The following is a 14916-nucleotide window of genomic DNA, read 5'->3' on the forward strand; positions in this document are numbered from 1 at the left end:
TTCCCACTTTCTCTTCTATGAGGTTCAGTGTGCATATATGCCACATTATCTTAATCTGTTCATCTGTTGATGGGCACCTCGGCCTATTCCATAACTGCCGTCAGAAGTAGCACTACAGTAATTATGCACATGCAAATGTCTCTGTGGGGTTGTGGACTTGGAGTCCTTTGCTACATCCTCAGGTGTGCAGTACTTCAGTCATATTCCAGTTCTGCTTTTAGTTTTGAGGGCAACATACAAAACCACAGCCCTTACCTCCAAGAGGACAATTTATTCTGGAGATATATAGGAGAGACCATGGTCCAGGGGCAGGTTCGGGTTGCCCCAAATTCCATGTCTTAATGTGGTAACAGTTAATAGAAATAGAACAAAGAAATTATAAACCAACACACTTTCAAATGCATTAATGAGGACATCTGTTAGGCAAGTGTGGAAGCTCCGCTGTTGACCCCAGATGCTGTCTGTGAGCATTCTTGGTCTTATAGTAGGCAGGATTCTAGAGTAACAGAACTCATAGAATGAATCACTCTCTCTGTATATGGAAGAAGAGGATTTATTAGAATGACTTACAGGCTGTGGTCCAGCTAATACAATGGCTGTCTACCAACTGGAGGTCTAAGAATCCTGTAATTGTTCAGTCCACAAGACTGGCTGTTTCAGCTTGTCTTCAGTATACACTGGAATCCTGAAAAAGTATTCTCTAATACCAGTGAAGAAATGAACTTGCTAGTAAGGCAAGAACAAGCAGGCAAAGAACAAAAACTTTCTTCTTCCTTGTTCTTATATAGACTTCCAGCATAAGGCATGCAATTAGATTAGATGGATCTTCCCATTTCAAAAGATCTGGATTAAAGCTGTGTCTTCCTCCCTCAAAGATCCAGAGTAAAAGTAAGTTGTCTCACTTCAAATTAAGCAAAAATCCTTCACAGGTGTGCCCCTCCATTCTGGGGGTTTTAATTAGCTCCAGATGTAGTCAAGTTGACAGCCAAAAATAGCCATCACAGGTCTATGTTACAAAAGGATTTGCCAAGTAATCACAGGATATGAGGCCACATACAGAGATGAGCAGTAAATAGCAATCTAGGGTGCTGAGACACCCAGGATACCTGGCTGAGTGACGGCAACATTTCTGCCTGTCTGCGGTTACCGTCAGCCCTTGTCTACTTTGCCCAGTATTGGTACAGCTTCTTTCCTGAAACTCCAGGTAATGATGGTTTGATAACTGTGGTTCTCCAGTGGAGCTTGAATTAGGTGTAGTGACACTTCCAGTGCTGTTCATTTTGTTCAGGATTGCTCTGGCTATCTAGGATCTTTTGTGCTTTCATATGAATTTTAGGATTTTTTTTCTCTGAAGAATTGTCATTGGAATTTTGATGGTGATCCATTGAGCTTATAGATCACACTTGCTATCATAATTTTTAATTTTTCTTTTTTATTAAATATAGATTTTCTTATAAAATATGACCTACCTATAATTTCCCTTTCCTCTACTCCCAATTCCTCCCCACCTTCCCTCCCCTCTAGATTCACTCCCTTTCTATCTCATTAGAATAGAACAGGATTCTAAGACATAACATCCTATCATGACAAAATAAAATATAATAAGATAAGCAAAAACCATTACACTGAGGCAGAACAAGACAACCCAACAAGAGAAAAAGAGCCCCAGGAATAGGCACAAGAATCAGAGACCTCCTACTCGCACCCTCAGGAATCCCATACAAATACTAAGCTGAAAGCTATAATACACACAGAGGACCTGGTGCAGATGTGCATAGACCCTGTGCTTACTGCTTCAGTCTCTGAGAGGTCATAGGAGTTTTGCTTGGTTGATTTAGAGGGCCTTACTCTCCTGGTGTCCTCCCCCACCTCCCCTGACTCTTAAACTCTTTCCGTCTCCTCGTCTGTGGGGTTTCCTGAAGTCTGAGGGGAAGGATTTGATGAAGACATCCCATCTCTGTGTTCCAGAGATTTTTTTTTTCCTCTGTGTAATGTCTGGCCATGGATCTCTGGATCTGTTCCCATCTGCTGCAGGAGGAAGCCTCTCTGATGATAACTGGATAAGATACTGATCTATAAGTATAGCAGAATGTCATTAGGAGTCATTTTACTGATTTTTTTTTAAAGACTAGTAGTGTTTTGCTTTATCCTGTCTCTAGGCCATCAAGTCTCTGGTTCTTGGTCACCCACGCAGTATTAGGTATGGGTTCTGACTCATGGAGTGGACGTTAAGTCAAATCAGACATTAGTTGGTTACTCTACCACAATATGTTTTTAAACATCATAGCTCTAGAATGAAGATTTCTAAGATAACTGAGGTGATCCCTGGGGTTGAGTTCCTATAGTATGATATCTTGGGTATAAGGTATTCTGTTAAGTGTAAATTTTTGTTTAGTAGATATTTTCATTGATTTATCATCTAGGTCATAATGTACGATCCAATGAAAGCCATTCAAAGAGAGACTGGACTTTGTGACCAGGCCTCCTCAAAGTCCGCTTAGTTTTGGGACTAAGAGTGCTTAAAGGAATGCTGGCTAGAATGCCCCTGAAGCACGCCTTAAAGCCGGCGTCTCCTGGCTTTGGGCATCTCTAGTATTAGTGTTCTGTCCCCTTAGTTTGGAATGTGCCACATACTTTAGAAATAACATAGATGGTAAGTTGAGCTTCTTGTTATGAAATTGAATTACTCTGTGTTTTTAGCTAGACAAAATATTATGCACCCTTGTTGCTAAGAGTGCTTGTGGCAAGTCAGGCTCAACCCAATGAACAGCATTTGATACTCAGAGTCACCCTTGGCATTGCTGCGGTACTGTAATGTGTTCTCACTGCTCTCTTTTCTGTATCACTTCTATATTCTTTCATAGAAAAGTGAGAGTTTTTATTTACCTTTTAATCCATTCTGGTGTTTTGCACATACTAAATGTGTCAAGTGTTCTGATACCACACTTGATGTTAGTCAGAAAGCCAAGAAGCGCTGAAAGTGTTTTTAATTAAATTGAACTAAAGCAAAAATGATTCAAAGCCAAGACGGTTGTTTCTCTCATTTTCTGTAATATTTATGACAACTGTTACAATTTAGCACATCCATATATGAAGGAGTGTACTAAAGGAATATGTAACAATGCTGAGAGATTTGAAAGTAAAGATCAATTAAGTTTTATAGTGTTTTCTGTCTTCCAGTTGATCTTTTCTCATCTCACTGTACTGTAAATGCTTCAGGTGCCCCGGCAGCTCTTCACTGTTGCCCTGATTTCAGTAAGTGGCTCACTTTGCGACAGCTGCAAGTTATTCCCAACATCTGCAGCTTGTTCTCCAAGGCCATTGAAAACAATGCTCTCACCCCATTAACAGCCTCCACTGTTTTCCTAAGGAGAGTTCGGGAAGAATGAGTGTAATTTATCTAAGGAAGGAGCCACAGGGCTGCTTATCTATGATCATGTGCACAATGCTTTGTTTTCTGTATGTAAAAAGTTAGAGTTTCTTCAATATGAAAAGGTAGTTCATTAAATATATATAAAGGAATCTTAAAAAATAAAGTCTAATTTGCTAGTAAATGTAAAGATAAAGCATTCTGATTGAAAAATATTTTATAACTTTTAAATGGCTAAATAAGATAACGTGAACTTGACATCTACTGTCTCATTTCTCTGCTTGCATAGTGGGGAAATTTTCCTCTGCTGTTTCCCTACACATTCCACTTCTGGGCAGTCACAGAGAACTGGGTGTGTGTGTCCACAGCTTCCTCCACTACTTTTTTAAAGGCCCCCATCTGGAACTGAAGAAACTCAACAGAATGTAAGGTTGCTCGCGGTGAGCAGGATCGACTTTCTAAGTAGTGGTTAATAGGCAACATGGAAAGAGACCCCTTAGTCAGTTTTGCCAACGTGCTGAGCTGGCAGTTAATATTTTTAATAGGAAGCAAATAAGTGAAACACAATTTTTACATTTAAATGGTCATCTCATAAGTTTATATTACAATTTATGTATTAGGAAGAATGAAATGGTTACTTATGTAATTTCTGTTTATACTTTTAGAACTAAGAGTAAGAGTACTAGAGAGAAATAAAACCAGATATTTTGACTAATACAAAAATTATTATAGCTTATTAAAAAATATCTCTTTGGCTTGGCATGGCCTGTACTCCCATTACATAACCATAATGTAATTTCTATCATATTTGTTTGATTTTTAAAAATGTAATAGCAGACTTTTAAGAAAACCCTCTACATGACCATGAGATCTGAGATTTTGGGCTGGAGGGAGATTTTTGACGTAGAGTGGCTTATAAGAAAAGGCTGTGTTTACCCACTCACTTTAAAGATATAAACAGATATCCAGAGGCTATACTCAGGAACTCATAGAGGCTTTAGGAGTTCTATGCCATGGACTGTGTTCGTGTGTGTGTGTGTGTGTGTGTGTGTGTGTGTGTGCATAATGATTTGTAAATTCTGAGAAACTCAAATCATTTTCTTCCTCAAATGCCACATATTTTCATATTTATTTAACTTTGCTATAAATTTCTTATGCCTGGAATGCTGGTTTGTTTTCCTTGTTTTCCCTGTGCTGTGAATTCCTTTTGACTTTCATATATATTCACGTTTATTATTATACATCATCATCTATATATATACATAATATGTGTATATATGTGTGTGTGTATGTATGTATATGTATTTAGTTCTGTGTTGGTGGGTGAAGTTTTTCAGTGACTTCCATGAATGCCAGAGCTTACAAGCATTTGATGTCTAAAACGTGAACTGACAATTATATTCCTGCTAAAAGATTTAACTTAAGAGTGATCATCCAAAACTTGGAGCACAATTTGCTCCTCCACTCCCCCCAAAAAAGCCCTTCTAGAATAATACTGCCTTTGTGTAATACCTTTCAGGATGTTCCTATCTGTTCAGTTTGTTGGTGAGGGACGTCGTGTGTGACCTGGCACTCCAGTGCAGCACTCGGTGTGCATTCTTCTGGGCTTCAGCTCTATCCGTTGTTCACAGAAGCCCCATGGAGTCACAGAAGAGAGGACTCCACCTCAGATACTTCTCACACTGCTTGGAATCCTTCTGTCCGTGGGGCACTGTGTTAAGATATTGGTATCTGTTCTTTAGAGACAGCTGTCTCACAGCTGGGCTCTGATGAGGAAGGCAAATGATTTCTAATTAGGCTGATTCACTAGTTCTTCTCTTCGTGTTGCTGTTTCTGATGAAGAACATATTTCCTAATTAGACACTCAGAGCTTTCTCCTTTAGTCTATCTTATGTATATCTGTTTTGGTTTTGCCATAATTTCACATAATTTTGAAATAAATTTGCAATAACTTGAGAAAACTTTGAAAACTGAATTTGGCTAGATATATAACTTAAGCCTCTTGAAATGTATATACTTCATGTTCTCTTAAGACTTCCTTTAATAAGGAAAAGAGGTCCATTTGTTAATTTTAAAAAGTTGTGGCTGGTCAATGGTGGTGCACATCTTTAATTCCAGTACTTGGTAGGCAGAGGCGGGTGGATCTCTGTGAGTTTGAGGACAGCGTGGTCTGCATAGTGAGATTCAGATCAGCCAGGGGTACACAGTGAAACCTTGCCTCAAAACAAACAAACAAATAAAATTGTAGTGAGTTTTTTTTTATTTGTCCATATTCCAGGGCTCTGTATACAAAAAATTTAAACATCTTTTCATTTAGAAGTCATTTTTGCAGATCAGCCTTAAATTCCTTTAATTCCTAGTGAATCACATGAGGCTGTAAATATTGATCAGCAATACTTGTTTTGGTGGAGTTGGGAACATGTTAGGAAATACACATTTAATTGTAAGCAAGGCTGTGAAGGTTTTAAAAGCTTTTCTAAGGATGTGAGTGAGTAATAACCGTGATGATTGGATGGCCAGAGCAATTATTAGTCATTCTTGTTAAATCATGTCTAGGATGTGAGGAAATAATATAAAATGAAATTGGGAGAGTCAGCTGTTTCTTATACAGGGCTTTGCCAAAATATTCTTACTGTTAATAAAAAATGACCACTCATATTATAACTGTAAGTGAATCTTTTTTTTAAAGTGAATAAAGTGGAAATGGAGATATAAGCACAAAGTCTAATATGTTAATTGATTTAACAGTGATAGGTATAAGGGATTGTGGGGACTTAAAAGTGGACCAGTTCATTTTACCTAAGCCTAGGTAAAGGAAAGCAAGAGAAGTAGATGAGAAGTGGTCCTAGAAGTTTGAAAATAGTTGACCCTTTCAACAACATTATTTAAAAATTAAAATGAATGCCAAAACAAAATATCAGGGATGCAGAGAAACTGCATCACTCCTGAGCTGCTGATGGGAATGTAGGAGATAAATTCAGTCTCAAAAGGCTATTGAAGCAATCACACCTTAGAACACCAAAAACAAACAAACAAAAAACAAAAGGAAAAACAAAAAATCCACAAACAAGAGGGTGAAAAACATGAATTGGAACTTCATCCATAGTAAAAACTGTTGTGATGAAAAGGATGCCATTAAGAAAGATAGAAAGCAGCTTCCAGAATGGTAGAAACCACTTGCAAACCAAATATATAAGAGGCTTGCACCCAGAGTGCACAAAGAAATCTTATAACTCAATAATAAAAAGCAACCCAACTAAAAACTGGCAGAAAATTACAAGACCAGCGTTGGTGCCTGCCAATAAATGAATGGATGAAGAAAATCTGGTGTATATACACACAACAGAATATCATTCTGCCAGAAAAATGGTTAGAGTATCCATAGTGTTAGAAACAAAGGTCCTCCCAGGAAGCGCACTATAGACTCAGTAGTGAACGGGAGGCCTCTTATTTTGTGATTTTGCAAAGTCAAGCATCAGCCCCAAATGGCAGATGAGCTGATGGGGACAGAGAACAGTTAAGTTCCAGTGATCAGGAGGGTAAAGGCTTCCCTGTCATCTGGGTCTCATCTCTCCCTGTCCCAAGTGTTTTATCTTTTTCTCAGCAAAAGCCACGTGGGTTCATCTCTGCACTGTGCATCCTATGTATTTTAAACCTTACCAGGCTTGTGTCTTGCAGCAAGCAAGCTTAGCTGGTAGTAATTCCCCCTCTGAATTTTTAGTTTGGGTGGAGCAGCTTTCACAGAGTTTGTGGTGGATGATAACTAGATCTCCAGCAGGGGTCAAGTGTCTTCTGTTCTTCTGTATTTGAACCCTGATTTGCTTACATAAAGAAACTTAAATTTATTTATTTATTTTTTGTATGTGTATGTAGGGTATGTGTGTATATATGCATACCTTTGCCACTGCACATGTGAAGGTCAGAAGTTAACTTTTGGGAGTCAGTTCTTGCCTTCCACCATTGTTTTTGCTGCCAGGTTAGCTGACCCACCAGTGAGCTTCCAGGGACTTCCCATCTCACTACAGATGGATGCTACCTCGTGGCCATTGAGGCCATTTTTTTGTTTGTTTGTTTGTTTTTCGAGGCAGGGTTTCTCTGTGGCTTTGGAGCCTGTCCTGGAACAGCTCTGTAGACCAGGCTGGTCTCGAACTCACAGAAATCTGCCTGCCTCTGCCTCCCGAGTGCTGGGATTAAAGGCATGCGCCACCATCGCCCGGCTATTGAGGCCATTTTTAACTCTGCTCTGAGATTGGAAGTCATTAGAGTATTTTGATTTATATTTTAATAGAATTGTTCTAGATGTAGAAAGGAAGATCAAAACTCAGAAGAGCTTTAAGAGTCTGTTTTTTGACTCTGCCTAGACCCACCCGAGAAATTAATGAAATTCTTTAGATTAAGTTGACCTCTGTGCCAACTTTATCCCACCCGCGCTCTTCCTCCAACTCCTCCCTGCTCTCTGCACGCGCGCGCGCACACACACACACACACACACACACACGCACGCACGCACGCACGCAGAGAGAGAGAGAGAGAGAGAGAGAGAGAGAGAGAGAGAGGAGAGAGAGTCTGCTGAGTCCATTTAGTATTGCTGGACTGTGAATTTGTTCAAGGCTCGGACCACCTGTGCAAATCTTGTCCCTAGAAAAAGCTGATTTTTCTGCTCTCAGCAGCCATTAAGTACCTCTTCATCTAAGGGTGGCAGTCCTTATCTGTGTAATTCAAATAAAAGTGGATTTTCTTCTTGGCAGTCGTGCTCCGCTTCTAGGGTGAGCAGATGCTTAGCTTGGCTATTTAGATAATCTAAGATCCTGGCGGAAAATTTGTTTACCAAAATAGATAAGTCAGGTTATTGGGGTTTGTGATTTAATTTTTAATGGCATTAAGAGAATTCAAAAGACATTGTTTGTTTGTTTGTCTCTGTTTTCTTATTTTGTAGTTTGGTTTGTCAGGACCAGTCTTTCATAAAATGTAGTCTAGGAACATTATATAGTCCTTCCTATTTGTGTGAAATCAAGATTAAAAATTACCTTGAAAATAATGTGGTGGATGGTGGTGGCGGTGGTAGCAGTGGCAGCAATTACCTTGAAAAAATGCCCATTTTCTACAGAAAAGGTTAGGGGAATAGCCAGACCCAAAGGATCATGCAAGGAGAAATAACTGTAGACATAAAAGCTAAGTGGGATTGATTTAGTTTCTTCTCTGTTGCTGTGATATAATACTATGACAAAGCAACTTCAAAAAAAGGGTTCATTTTAGCTCACTGTTCCAGGTGATAGTCCATCATGGCAGGGATGTCATAGCAACAGGAACTTTAAGCAGCTGGTGATACTATGTCCACAGTCAGAACAGTGAATGCATGAATGTACGTTGGTGCTTAGCTTGCTTTCAGAGCTCTTATGTAGATCAGGATCCTCTGCCTAAGGGAATGGTTCCACCCACAATGGGCTGTCTTCTCACTTCAGCTAATGTAATCCGGAAATCTCCACAGATATGTTCAGAGGCCCCGTTTCCTAGGTGATTTTAGTTTTTGTCTTGCTGACAATTAATACTAATCATCAGAGTGTCTCTTTCTCTCCCCTTCTAGACGGGTAGAATCACTTACATGAAAAAGTCAGCTAGACCACCTGCTTGACATTCATAAAGCCTTGGGTTCGATTCCCAGAACCAACAAAGATGGGACTAAGAGAGGCAGGGAGAGAAGGCTAGCTGGCTAGACTGTTGTTTCTTTGTGCTCTACTCCCTTCCTGCCTGTTGCCTATACAGCCTCGTTGCATTTGGGAAGCTTCCTAAAGAGTATGATATAAGAACAATATCTCAAAGCAAACAAACTTGTTTGACCTTATTAGAATTTCAAGCTCATTTTTCCTGTTGACTTGCCAGCATTATCAGGATTGCATTACATGTCAAATTTTTCCTCTTGTCAGAATAGAAATGTCTCCTTCTTGCGCCATCTGTTTTACACTAATGGTTTTGATTAATTTTTCCTCTCCCTGGCACATGTTAGTGGTGCAGATGCATGCTTTATATTTCCTTTTATTGGTCTGTAGTTTTATTGCATACATTAGTGGCACAGATAGCATGTTCATTTTGGCTATTTCTACTAACTGTTTCCAGTTTGGGGATTAGTAATCTACTTTGCTTATGTTTTTAATGTGGTGAAAATCTCTACATCATAGGCAGTTTAATAGACTTTAAATGATGACATTCCACTTAATTTTACTACCTCTAATTTTTTCTTGCAATTTTTGTTTTTATGGTATTTTACTATGTGTGTCTGTATATTTTGATGATTTCAAGTTTCCTAATTGACATTTTTTTAGTGAGCTGGTTTCTAATCAACAGTTTGTGTAGCTACAGGAAAACAGTATCAGTTCCAAATGTTGTGGATTTAAATAGTAGTAACCTTGACAGCCCATTTGTGATTGCTGCTCTAGCCTTTTTTATTTTTGAGGTTTGGAAGCTTGAAAGATAGCTGATAAGAGGATGAGGTGTAGTGATGGAAGAAAGCTGAAGCTTCCCAAGTTAGGAAGGTAGAGAAAACACAAAGCTGATTTTTGAAATAAGGATGGATATTATTTTATTTTTTTTCTCTGATTTTAGTGGTTGCTATATTTGAAAAACAAGTCCATTGCAGGAATCCAGTGAATATAAGCCAAATATTAAATATTAAGAGTCCGTTGTTGTTAGTGTTGGCCTGATACACAACACTTTTGACTCACAGTGGGCCATCCCGATCCACTGAGAGCTGGATGTCAGTCATACTTGCAGCTTTTGCAGACTGAGGATCCTTACTCTTAGAGAGCAGCAGGAGATATTCAGACATTCCTTCCTATCAAAGATAGGGGCCCCCATGCTGAGCCAGAGTTTCCTCATATACAACAAACTGTCTCATCTAGTATGGCGTGAACTGGCTAAAGTGGAGATTTTTTTTAATGGAGATTTCATCCAGTTATTTAAATAAGCATTTCACTTGCCAGCTTTTAATGTAAGATCGATCAGTGCTTCGTTTTTAAGTCTAAATCTACTGTTCAGAACATTATATTTTTTCTTCTATAAACCATACTCACAATCCATCTGCCATAATTTCCAGTTATCATTGATAATTACTTTCACTTATAATAAAAACTTACATATTGCTAAACAATGTGGTGGAAACTTACTTTTTTCTGTATCTTTTATAGTTTTGCAATGAGAAAAATAGAGTTAACCTACTTACTTTTGTCAAGCTGTGTCATCTCTGTTTTTACTTAGTTTATCAGTTTATATAATTTGAAAACACAATCACACTAACAAATCAGTGATTAGAAAAAAATAATTAGCAATTGGCTTAAGTTAGTTTGAACTCTGGATATGCAAACCAACATTTATTATCTCTCAGTCAGGGGTAATTTTATTGTGAGTTATCATCGTAAATTCTAGCTAAGGAACATGCCTTGTACTTTTGTTCAGTCTATCTCCAATGCTTTCGCTTCCTTAAAAAGATGAGATGCTGCTTAATGCTGTGCTTCGTCCTCAGACTTTGACTATCTCTGACAATGTACGTGGGGGAGGAAGTTGGAGGACTGTATGGAACTGGCGTCTTGGATCATGTGTTACTGCTCAATATTGGAAAGCTGATTTTTTTTTTCCTCACTGTGCAGTGCTTTATTGCCTTTCTACCAGCCTGTGAGAGTTTGAATAGCAAAGTGCCAGCTGTACTTTTTGTCTTCGTAGTTTTATCCCTGAGGGTGCACGCCCTGTAGTTTTTCAGCCCTATACAGAGTTTTCAGTAGCCCATTTGAAAATGTCTTAAAATAAGCAACAAGGTTTTGAATATTTATTTCTAAAGCAATATCCTTTTTACTTCTAACTAGCTTAACTTTTGTTGCGCTTGGGTTATTTTAATTGATGTAATGGGATGGAATCAATTGTGTTCAGATTCATCAAATTACACCTCTACTTTTCCAGGACTGAATCTCCTCAATTAGTTCATTAATATAGATTTGAATAAGAGGACGGGGCTCCTTATCAAGAAGTCTAAATAATAAATTAATGAAGTGTCAGATGTAGTGGTGCATGCCTTTAATCTTAGCACTTGGGAACCTGAGGCAGGTGAGTCTGTGAGTTCAAGGCCGTTCTGGTCTGCATAGCGAGTTCCAGACCAGCCAGAACTACTTAGTGATACCCTGTCTCAAAGGTAAGTTAATAAAGCTCTCCCTCAGTATGTCAGCCTTTATGGAATTTCGGATGACCAAATATTTTTAGTACTGATTCACAAACAGATACTGTTACTAGTTATCAAACCTAGCATTAGATGACGGAAAATCCCATGCACTAGTGACTTAGGAAAATCCAAGTTCTATCTGTCTCATCTATAACTTTTAAATATCTGACTGTGGCTCTTTGGTCACCAGGCTCCCCATCTACTGGTTTATTGCTCTGGGGTCCTCTGGTTGTAGCCTTCATCTCATAGCCCACTGTGGCTGCTCCAGCTGTAGCTGCCATGTCTGCTTCCTAGGTGCCAGGAGAGAGAACATGGGTGGTCTTCCATCACTGCCATCTCAAAGAAGTTCTTTCAACTAGACTAAGTTGTCTTGCCTGACTGCAAAGAAGTCTGAGACATATAGCCTGATTTCTGCCCAATTAAGTATCACAGGTTCTATTTCTGTTCCAAAATTATAGTAGCAGGAGCGCATATATTGGAAACAAATCACAGTTTCTCTCTTAGTGCACAGCGTTTCCCGCAGGAAGGTAAAAACCTGTATTTCTGTTCTGTAAAACATTCTGTGTAGCACAGTGCTGACTATGTAGTAGGTGGGTATGCTCAGTAAATGTTTTCGGGAATGAGTGGTGGAGGTGAGAGGTTACTTGTTGACTAATGAAAGTTCCTAGTAGAATTAACAATCTAAAATAGAGTAAGTTGAACATGGGAAAATAATTCAATAATTGTTACTGGCTTCATTTTTTTTTAAGGAAGGCATCTGTTTAACAAAGCAATTCTACAATCCTAACTAATTATACATATGTGTGTATGTATAATATATTTTTATATAAAATACTCTTAGAATCAGTAATATACTAGCTTTGGTTCCCTTCAGTTTTGATCAGTAAAACAAGCACTTTAAATTATAGATTGTATCATGTGTGGTGCCCTGGGTTCTATCCCTAGCACTGGAAAAAAAAAAAAAAGCCCAGTTTTCCATCTATAATCCCAGCACTCAGAAGGCAGAGGCAGGAACATTCAGAGCCAGCTAAACTATGTAGCAAGTTCTAGGCCAACTTTAGCTACATAGTGAGACCCTCAAATACAGAATGGCTACCCCACTGTTTGCATATTTGTAATGATGAGAGACAAGACAGTTTAACTTTAATAATGTGTATAAATATGCTGTGTGCTTCTTTTTCATAAACAATAGCATAATTTTTTACTTCCTGCTACAAAATGTAGGAGACACTACATTTAAAAAAATCATGTTTAGAAACATCTAGATCTTCACAAGAAACTCATAATTAAATCTGAGCCTGACTTTAACCCTTCACCAATGCAATCTAAGTGTGTTTATTTTTACAGTAACCTTAATTTGGGCCTTGCAATTTGAGGGTTGTTTTCTTATTCAATTTAGACCATGAAACAACATTTTAATTATAGGAATTAAGCTATTTATAATTGTCACAACAGGAAGATGAGCAAATTGTGTTTCTTCTAGGTTATAATTTATTATCTTGCTCTCAGAAATGTGTGATCTTTGTGTCTAACAATGCACTTAACAAAATAAAACAGGGAAAGGAAAAACACCCGTCCTTGCTCCAGTGCTTGGATTCTGTTAGTCCCTCACTCTTCTCTCCACACTGGAAAGTGTGTTCTCATGGAGCTGTGGCTTCGAGTCCCACAAAGCACAGTAGTTAGCACAAGTGTCTCCGCCCAGCTCTGCTCATGGGTATCTATTTTATCTTGTCTTTCACAGTCTAGGTTTTTCCTTTGCTTTGCTGATAACTTCATTTATCACACATAGCCATATCAAATCTGGCATTTTTTTTATTTTGAATGTTTTTTTTAAATATTTTTTATGGTTTATTTATTTTATGTGCATTGGTGTGAAGGTGTCAGATCCCCTGCAACTGGATCTTCAGACAGTTGTGAGCTGCCATGTGAGTGCTGGGAATTGAACCCGGATTCTCTGGAAGAGCAGTCAGTACTCTTAACCACTGAGCCATCTCTTCAACCCCCAAATCTGGCATTTTGAGGAGTTCGTCCATAGAGCAAGTCTGTTGAGTGAAAGACGGAACACTGACTGTAGGAACAGTAACAGAGAGCCATGTCAAACAGGTTCTGCTTAGGTTCTGTCTTTGCTCAGTCTAGCATGCTCCCTTAAGTCGAAATACTCTCAGAGCTTTTACCCCTGTGGTAATTTCCTGCTTTTGCTGGGCAAGAGCTGTTGATAATACTAGTTAATATCAAAATCGTAAGTCATTTAAGACCTGCTTTAGAACATCTACAGATGGAACTACATTCTCCAAATACTGTACCACCCCACTGTTCCACAGCCAGCCTCCCTTTGGCTTCTTCTTACTGTGAGTGGTTGTGTGGCTGGAGGCCTGGCATCCAGACGCTCTGAATCACTTTTGGGTCATCGAATGTTGGCCATGTCAATTTTAGAACTGTGTAATTGTAGACAAACTCAGTTCTCTCAACCCTCCATTTTAGCTATGTGCTTTCTGTGGTTGTGTGGATGTGCAGGTGTGGATGTGGATGTGGGTGTGTGCAAAGGTGCAAAGGTCAGAGGCTGGTCTCAGGTATTGTTCCTTAGGACACTGTCTTTTGCTGTCCCGGAGCTCTCGGATTAGGCTAGGGTGGTGAGCTGTTGAGTCCTGGTGCTGGGATTACCGCACATCCCCATACCTGGATTGTGTACATGTGCTCAGGTGTCGAACTTGTACAGCAGCCCAGCTGCTTCCCCAGTCCACACACATTCTAGTGTGCTATTGTCACAATAAATATCTATCACTGTGGCATTTTACCTCAAAGCAAGACACAAAGCAGGCCGTGTTCTAGGCCCTGGACCTGCTTTAGCCTTTTACATATTGATAATTTAAGAGAATTTTGGAGGACAAAAAGTTTCTCTCCTTTACAGATGGTTTGACAATGAAGAAGCCTTTAATGAGAGCCCTTAAAATTGTAAGCCTGCTGAAGTGTAACTCCACAATCTATAGCTTCCGGTGGGGGTGGGGTGGGGTCGGGGAGGACTCAGTTATCTTTAAGAGGATGCCCATGGATGGAAGTTTGACCTTCTTCTTCTTCTTCTTCTTCTTCTTCTTCTTCTTCTTCTTCTTCTTCTTCTTCTTCTCCTTCTCCTTCTCCTTCTCCTCCTCCTCCTCCTCCTCCTCCTCCTCCTCCTCCTCCTCTTCCTCCTTCTCTTCCTTCTCCTCCTCCTTCTGTGGGGGACATAAGGGTGGGGGTGGACCTGGGAAGAATAGGGTCAAGAATGATCAGGGTGTATTGTGTGAAATTCCCAAATAATCAATAAAAATATTATATTGGAGAGAGAGAGAGAGACTGACTGACTCTG

At 39.2% G+C, this 14916-nt stretch overlaps 1 protein-coding gene across 2 annotated transcripts in view; it reads left to right on the plus strand.

Annotated features, from left to right (window-relative positions):
- LOC121455077 (cyclic AMP-dependent transcription factor ATF-6 alpha) overlaps positions 1-14916 on the plus strand; it is a 174269-nt gene that overhangs the window by 113067 nt on the left and 46286 nt on the right. The gene's annotated exons all lie outside the window — the stretch shown is intronic.

This window comes from Microtus oregoni, unplaced genomic scaffold (assembly GCF_018167655.1).
Source record: "Microtus oregoni isolate MIOR12 unplaced genomic scaffold, Mior012 000013F_ref0000133, whole genome shotgun sequence".
Lineage (NCBI taxonomy): Eukaryota > Metazoa > Chordata > Mammalia > Rodentia > Cricetidae > Microtus > Microtus oregoni.